Raw genomic sequence first — 8670 nt, 5'->3', positions numbered from 1 at the left:
ACACAAACAATTATTTGTTAAGTATAGAGTAAGCAAAAATTTGGTATAAAAGAAATAACGTAAGAATAAAAGAATCACTTCAAGTTATACTTTGGAAGCAAGCGTTTTATTTTTTTAACGCTCACCCGCGTTATAACTTTAATTTGCACACTATCAGGAAACAATGGCGCGATCACAATAGCTCCAATTCGGATATGGAATCCTAAAAACATTCAGTCACAATGATGGACAGATATATTTAGTTTTGTTATCACATATATTGTATATACCATGAAATTGTGGATTTAATGTATTAATTTTTTTATATGCAGACGAATAAAGATCTACTGTTGAATAAAAAGTGTAATGAAACTATAATAACCCTTTTTTCTCATGTATTCTATGAATGAATGCTATAGCATTCACGTCATCCTAGTTGAAAAATATGACCTATATTGTCGTAGATGCTATAACATTCATTTCATATAACAGTTAAAGTACGATGTTCTGACTACTCTTATAATATATAGGGTGGGCCATGTAAAATTTGCTTTTTTGAGTCGGCTATAAAAAAAAAACGAATCAACATTTTTTCAAACTTTTTTTTTTTATTTTGAAGATTGAACATTGTCATTTATGAATGAAAAATAATATCGTTCAAATGACTGCCACGACTGGCTTTACAGTAGGCCATTCGATCAACCCAATTTTTAAGCACATGAATGGCAACTTCGATTTCGTGTTTTAAAGCATCAATCGTCTCTGGATGGTTCGCATAGCATTTGTCCTTAACGGCTTCCCACCAAAAATAGTCCAACGGGCTTAAATCACAGCTCCGAGGCGACCAATTGATATCGGAATTTCGGCTGATTATTCGGTTTTCAAAAACGGTAGCCAAAAGTTCGAGTGTAACTTTGGCAGTGTTACAAGTTGCACCGTCCTGTTGAAACCAAATGTCGTCCATGTCATCATTTTGGAAACAACTCCTTGAGCATGTCACGGTAACGCTCGCCATTTACTGCAACCGCGGCTCCTCGCTCATTTTCGAAAAAAAATGGCCCGATGATGCCGCTAGACCAAAAACCGCACCAAACAGTGAACCGTTGTGGATGCATTTGCTTCTCTACAGTAACGTGTGGATTTTCTGAGCCCAAATCCAACAATTTTGCTTATTGACGTAGCCACCGATGTGAAAACGAGCTTTATTAGAAGAAATGATTTTTTTTTTCAAATTTCTCACAGTTTGAGTAGAAGACTCACCACTTTGGAAATAGATTTTCAATATTTCCCAATTTTGTTCAAGCGTATAGCGTCCCATTTCGTAAATGTCGAGCCTTTAAGTAAATTATGAACACATTTGACATGTCATTTGTGTTACCATTCTCAAAAAAATAGGTGGTTCAAGAAGCAAACGCTATATGGCCCACCCTGTATGTATAATTGGATTTTGGATATTACAACTAATTTCAAAAATAATTGCCTGTCTATTTTTGCAGCTCCCTGAAATTTTTAGCGTCCGCGAACGTGTTAAACAGTTAATTTAAACAAGCATCTTCAGTTTGGTCTATAATTTAACCATGAATCGTATTACAAACGAACAACGCTTGCAAATCATTGAATTTTATTTTAAAAATGCCTGTTGTGTTAAGAAAGTTTATCGCGCGCTTCTTCCATTTTATGGTTAGTTTAATGGAAGCGGCTATTCGAGCTATTGTGACTAAATTTAGAACCAAATTTACATTATTGGACATCAAACCACCAACATGCTTGCGCAGAGTGCGAACTGAAGAATATATCGCAGCTGTATCGGTCAGTGTTCATGATGACCATCAATTATCGATTCGTCGCCGTTCGCAGCAATTGGGACTCTGTTACTCAACAACGTGGAAAATTTTGCGGAAAGATTTAGGTGTGAAGCCTTTCAAAATACAGCTGGTGCAAGAATTGAAGCCAAACGACCTACTGCAACGCAGAATTTTTGGTGAATGGGCTCTTGGAAAGTTGGCCGAAGATCCAATTTTTTATCGAAAAATTGTGTTCAGCGACGAAGCTCATTTTTGGATCAACGGGTACGTAAATAAGCAGAATTGTCGGTTTTTGTGTGAAGATCAGCGAGAAAAATTGCAAGAGCTACCAATGTATCCAGAAAAAGTTTACAGTTTGATGCGGTATATGGGCTGGAGGTCATTGGACCGTACTTCTTCAAAGATGATGCGAATCGTAACGTAACTGTGAATGGTGAGCGCTACCGTAAAATGATATCCAACTTTATTTTGCCCAAAATGCAAGAGCTTGACTTGCATGACATGTGGTTTCAGCAGGACGGTGCCTCATGCCTCACAGCACGCATAACAATGGACTTGTTGAGAGAAAAGTTCGGTGAACATTTTATTTCACGTTAGGGACCTGTAAATTAACCACCCAGATCGTGCGCCTTTAGATTATTTTTTGTGGGGCTATGTTAAAGCTCATGCTTATTCAGACAAGCCTGCTTCAATTAACGCATTGGAAGACAACATTAAGTGAGATACCGGCCGAAACATTGGAAAGAGTATGCCAAAATTAGACTAAGCGGATGGACAATTTGAAACGCAGTCGCAGTCAGTATTTGCATGAAATAGTCTTCAAACATTAAATTATATGGACTGTACTATCGATTACATGTGGTTTTTTGAAAAGCTTTCCTATAGCTCTTAAAAAATCACCCTTTATGTGTGTGGCCATTATCAGAGGTTAGCCGGCTCTCATCAAATTTGAAATCATCACAGATGAGTTGACGTAACCAGGGTCATAACAGCGATTTGTTTACAAAAAAACTGAGATTGTGTTGGTGATACACAAAAAAAATTAACACCCCTTTCCCTCAAGTTGTTTCGGTGCTGCTTGAATAACGACTGAATTGACGGGTGTGTGAATACCATACGTGAGAAATGAGAGGGCAGAATTCTACTGCCGAGTACCCGGTTACATCAGCCTACTTTGTGATTCTTTAGAATTGGCTGAGAGCCGATTAACAGTCTGTTCTTGGACCGACCTCTAAAAAACTTTTCGCTACGCCCTTTAACAAGGTAATCGAAGTTACCCATTCAATTTGGTTTTTCACCATAACGGATGGTTTTTACCCATAATAATGATGTCATTCAGATAGACCAAACACATTTTCTAGTGTGTCCCTTCAGCACATGCTCCATCAGGCGCTCAAAGCTTTTTGGCGCGTTGTATAATCCGAATGGTATCACAGAAAACTGTCACAAGCTATCTTCTATGCTGAAGGCTGTTTTCTTACGATCTCAATTCTCAACATCCACCTGTCAGTAACCACTTTTTAAATCAAGCGTGGAAAACCATTTCATGTTGAAGTGTCGAGAGTATTATCTATTCACGGTAATGGGCAACTGTCCTTTTTCGTGACTTCTACATGATAATCTACACTCAACAGGTAGCAACATTTCTCTTTTTAATCAGCTGATTGATGGCTCAATTCAGCAATCTCTAATCTTTCGTCCTCTCTATCCTTCTTACTTGCTAATTTTAGTTTAATGGTTGCAGTACATCGGCAACACAATTATTAGTCTCAGTGTTTCGCTTCTTTTCCCCTAAGATATGTCCAGTTTTACCGCAGCTGTACCACTTTAAATCCGAGCTACTTTCCTCCTTGTTTCCTCCATCAAGGTAGAGAACTTTCCTTCCTGTGTCAGTGCAAAACACACTCACTCTCTCTCTCTCGCCCCTTCGGTGTTAAGTATGCTGGTCGTTTCGTATCTCGTATACGTCTTATAAATGCTTGGCACTTCATCTTTTCCACGAAATCTGCAGTTTCCTTTGCATACGCCAAATGGGCTAAACTCTCAATCTCTGTATCGTCTTCTTGCAAGATCTCATTTGTCCCCTGACTGCAATTCGTCAGATCCATCATGAACATTTGCTACCTGTGGTCACTCCCGTAACGTCTCTCTACGCTGCCATCGGACCTAACAGTTATCGGCTTCTGGAACTGCATTCAGTACTTCGAGGGCAGAATCCTTAAGGAAGACAACTAATGCAGCAACGTTGTCTGCAGTATTAAATTGAGTTGTTGTTGCTGTTGCTGGAGCTTAAAGATTAGGAATGATACAATGCCGTTGAAGGACGGAGCTTTTACTTTGGGACCACTGATTAAAATATTCGGATAATTCAATTATAGTTCTTGGAGATGACTCTTCATTACATCTACCTCAGTCTCAATTGTTTCCAGTTGCAACGCCATAGTATGTATATGTGCCTTCTCTGCTTTAAGCTTGGATATATGTGTATCATACTTTTCCAGCTAAAATTTTTTCTGCGACGACAACTCGGCTGACACATATTCTTCTGCTCCTAGTCTGTCTCCTTCTGGAATTTTAAGTTCTCACAATGGGACTTTATCCCACTTCTGACACCAATTGTTACAAATATATATACATATATATATATATATATATATAGTTGGCGCGTACCCCCTTTTTGGGTGTTTGGCCGAGCTCCTCCTCTTATTTGTGGTGTCAGTCTTGATGTTGTTCCACAAATGGAGAGATCTGCAGCTTTTTTCATTTTGGTCAGATATACTAAGTTTTTGTCGAAATAAAATGCCTCACAATAATTCCTCTGAGTTCGATCACCGGATTGATCGATCACTTAATCGATTTACTTTACGTTTACACGCTTAATTTACGGCTGAAAGCCTATGCACGTACACTTCTGGCTATGTAAATGTGCTTAACATCTAGATTTCGCAACTCGTATCTTCTGGCGCCTTCTGTCTCGCCTTGTTCTGTCTTTTCATCTGGTGTCAAGGGGAATTAATATTTTTGTTGTAGTATCCCATTCCCTCGGTTTTGTTTCCAGTCGGTTCTGGAACTTGCAATATGTATATGGTCACGAAGTTAGATTCTTACTTTGAAGCAGGAGTGCGACTTATTCGGATCTTACTAAACATCCGAAGGCTTAAACCCAAAATGTCAAACATTTAATATTGAAGCAATCACTGAATGTTTTGTGAGTTGTATTCACAAACAGAAGTGTTCGTGCAACAGGGACCAAATCCACATTTTATTAAAAAATGTTTTTTTTTCATTTAATACCACTTTTTATTTCAAAACTATAAAACATAGGGTTCGTCTTTAATATAACAATTCATATAACAAATAATAATGTAATATTTCATAGTAAAGACCTAAAAAGTTGTTTAATCTATTTTGTTGATGCTTCATGATTCATACTTTTCGGCAGAATGCTGTAAGTATGAATGTGGTTTTGGAATTTTCGTGTTTTGCCACAATACGAGTATGGACCTCCTCTTTTCGCCAAGATGATGATGTAGATAGATGAAGCAACTGGAACAAATGAACATATGTCGGAAATGCGGGACGAGAGCTGCCTAAAAGAAGAAGGGCTAATAAGGTAGTGCGTCTCATTCGTAAAGTTAACCGAGCATAGAGATAGCGAGCGGGTAAATGGCGAATAGAAAAGTCCTTATATAAAGAGTGGCAAAGTTAGAAACTTACTTTGAAACAGGAGCGATTTATTGTGAGACAATACCCAAAATCAAAATATATAGACAAAAAATTCAATATAGTAATATGTATTGTTGCACGAGTGGCCTGCAATATTCCATGCGTTCTTCCCTTTGATATTTCTTTATAAATTACCGTTCTCTGATGTGGCATGTGGAGGATGGTTCCATTTGTGGAAGTCCACGCAAGTGGGGAAAGTTACTGATCGCCATTCACTTTGGAGTGGCCAGGACGATTCTTCTACATGTAATTCAAGAAGCTCAACTTCAGGGATCAGCCCAAGTATCCTCTGGGTAGCTTCTGAACACCCGTCCCCAATGAAAACACGTACAAAGACTCGGGTGAGAACTTCCTATGCGGATGACGACCGCTGCAAACGAACTATGGACTACAATTTGAGGGTATGCACTTGGAATGTCCGGTCTCCTAATCGGGAAGGTACCTCTGCCCGGCTCGTTGATGTCCTCGTGAGAGTAAAGGCTGACATCACTGCGAGATGCGATGGACGAGGCAACGCAAGAATAACATAGGACCTTGCGACGTTTACTACAGCTGCCATGTAAATGAGCGCGAATTCGGTGTGGGATGTGTTGTGGGAGAAAAACTTCGTCGCCAAGTACTGTCGTTCACTCCGGGAGGCAAGCGTCTCGCAATAATCCGGATCAAAGCGCGATTTTTTAACATCTCGCTCATTTGCGCCCTTCTATGAGCGCCTGGAACGTTCCTATGAGCGCTACCCCCGCCATGACATAAAAGTCGTGCTTGGCGACTTCAGCAGCAGGGTGGGCAAGGAGGGAATTTTTGGTCCCACATTCGGAAAATTCAGCCTGCACAACGAAACATCCGGTAACGGACAGAAGCTGATTGACTTCACTGGGACCGGAAACATGGTAGTCTGCAGCACTAGATTCCAGCATAAAAATTACACCGAGCTGAGTGCCTGTCTCTTGATCGAAAAGCACACGACGAGATCGAACATGTTGTGATAGATGGAAGACACGCTTATAGTGTTTTAGACGTACGTACGTTACCTTGTTGCAGCCAAACTACGCATACGCCTCTGTCGAGCAAACACGTACATCTAACTACGTAAAGAATGTTCCACATCGAAAAGCTGCAATCACAACAGAAGCCAGAAGATTTGCCACTTGACTCTCACTCGTGCTCTCAGAGAGTACTGTCCAACAGTCCGGCATACACGAGCGATGGAGCAACATTTCTCGTTCTCTACGTACCGCCGCTGAACAAGAAATTGGATTCTGGCGAGCGTGAAAAAATAATTGATACGACGGGGAATGTCATGCTGCCGCAGAAAGATGCTACTTATAGAGCCACGCTGTGATCGGGCGCAACACGAGCCTTGTGGGATCGCTACCGGGAGCTAATAACCGAGGGACTTATTATCAGAAGTGTGACTGAGTGCGAGGAGCTTGAGAAGCTGGCCAGCAGGAAGAACGTCCGAGAATTCTACCAAAAAGTTCGGCGCCTTAAAGAAGGTTTTAAGGCCAGGGTGTTTGCACAGAGAATGTGAAGATCCCGATACCCCCAATCGTTGACGACGAAACTGTCGTTCCGTTACATGATTCAATTATAGAAGGTTAGGTAAGTAAGCAGCTTTCTCGCTCCCTCTTGACATATCGGCTCCCTTATTTGAAAACATGTTGCTTCTTTACAAATATACCTACATTTTTTACGAAAAAACTTTTAAATTGTAGTAAAAATTAAACTTTTGGTGCAAATTATGTGGTCGGCAACATCGTTTTCACGTTGACGCTTTGCTTTGTTATTATTCTTTGAAAATCATTTATCTGCTTGTAAACGTTCAAGTAAATATAATAATAAAAGCTAGTTATTTTATAAATTAATGTCATTTTTCACTATTCCGGTCGATTATGTTTTACATATGGTGGTAGTCGATTATTTGGAGTTGCCTTTCTGCTGCAGAAAACTACCGGTTGGTGAATTTTCATACACGTAAGTCCAGATCAGACATTTGTATAAATTCTTTTTAAACTTTTTCATTAATAGGTTTTTAGATCAGCGTTTTTGCAATTATAATAGTGACCACCTTACATACAATACATAAACTACAGTTAGTAAGTTCTGTTAGAATATTTGCTAATAAATTGGTTTTAAAAGTTTTTATTTGTAGGACTTCACAGACGAGCAAGTGCAGCGGAAGGTGTGTGTTGAAGAGCTGGGTTTTAGAAACGGAGGCAAGTATGCGCGTATTTCTACTATCGTCACATGTGATGCTACGGACAATTTCATAGATGACATTGATTGTGCTGTGTATGATGGTGCAAATACCTAGTAAGTGTTTGACATGTGACAGTCATTATGTGCCTAGTTCTGCTACCACTGAAATCAATTTGGCTTCCGAACTAGCTCTTCACGTCGATACCCTATCCGGTCTAGAACAATATGCTGTACGTAGATGCATGCGCAACACCTACACGAGCAAGTCCTCTCGCTTTACGTCTACATTTACACGTAAGTTGTAGTGATATATTTATGAATTAACAACTTTTAAGATTTTTGGTTTACAGGTTTTTGATTTCTGCCCGAATCATCGCAATTACTAAAAGTGGATTATATTATCAATATAGAAATTTTTCGATGTATTAGTTTTAGACTATATGAATATATTTTCCTAACTCTTACTAATATTAGGGACGCCAAGTATATTAAGGTAGACAAATTTTAAACAATAAACTAATAAATTTGTAATTTTTTCAATTTTAACTCTTCTAACTCCAATGTTTTTCTTATGTGTAGAAATGATCGACTGAACTTCTGCTTTCGCAATGTCTTTACGGTAACAAATGGGCATTCATATCATATATTGTTATGCTCGAAATACGAAATTAAATTTTCTCTTTTATCTCATTCCTGTCGTTAACATATCATAGTAGCCAAATCTATATGAAATTTAATGGTTTAACAAGTTACTCTCTCAATGCATATGAAGGATGCTAAAAGTCAGTATTTATTTCAGGAATAAAATGAGGAAATTTGCAACACGTCGTAATGCAAAGGTTACTAAACATGGCTTTATATGCATAAGAGTGAAATAATTTTGCAAAATATTTTTGTTTACTAGCTGCATTTCCATTTTAATGTAATGAAAATACTCCTTTAGAGACCCCATTTTTTTACT

At 38.8% G+C, this 8670-nt stretch overlaps 1 long non-coding RNA gene across 1 annotated transcript; it reads left to right on the top strand.

Annotated features, from left to right (window-relative positions):
• The first annotated feature begins 7548 nt into the window (after window positions 1-7548).
• On the top strand, window positions 7549-8193 carry LOC129250832 (uncharacterized). Its single transcript, XR_008582815.1, has 3 exons — window positions 7549-7606; window positions 7663-8003; window positions 8060-8193. It is a non-coding gene; the product is annotated as an uncharacterized LOC129250832 (long non-coding RNA).
• Window positions 8194-8670: the final 477 nt, after the last annotated feature.

The sequence above is a fragment of the Anastrepha obliqua genome, chromosome 6 (genome assembly GCF_027943255.1).
Source record: "Anastrepha obliqua isolate idAnaObli1 chromosome 6, idAnaObli1_1.0, whole genome shotgun sequence".
NCBI classification, from domain to species: domain Eukaryota; kingdom Metazoa; phylum Arthropoda; class Insecta; order Diptera; family Tephritidae; genus Anastrepha; species Anastrepha obliqua.
Note: the sequence above shows the minus strand (reverse complement) of the source record. Positions and strands in the feature narration are given on the sequence as shown.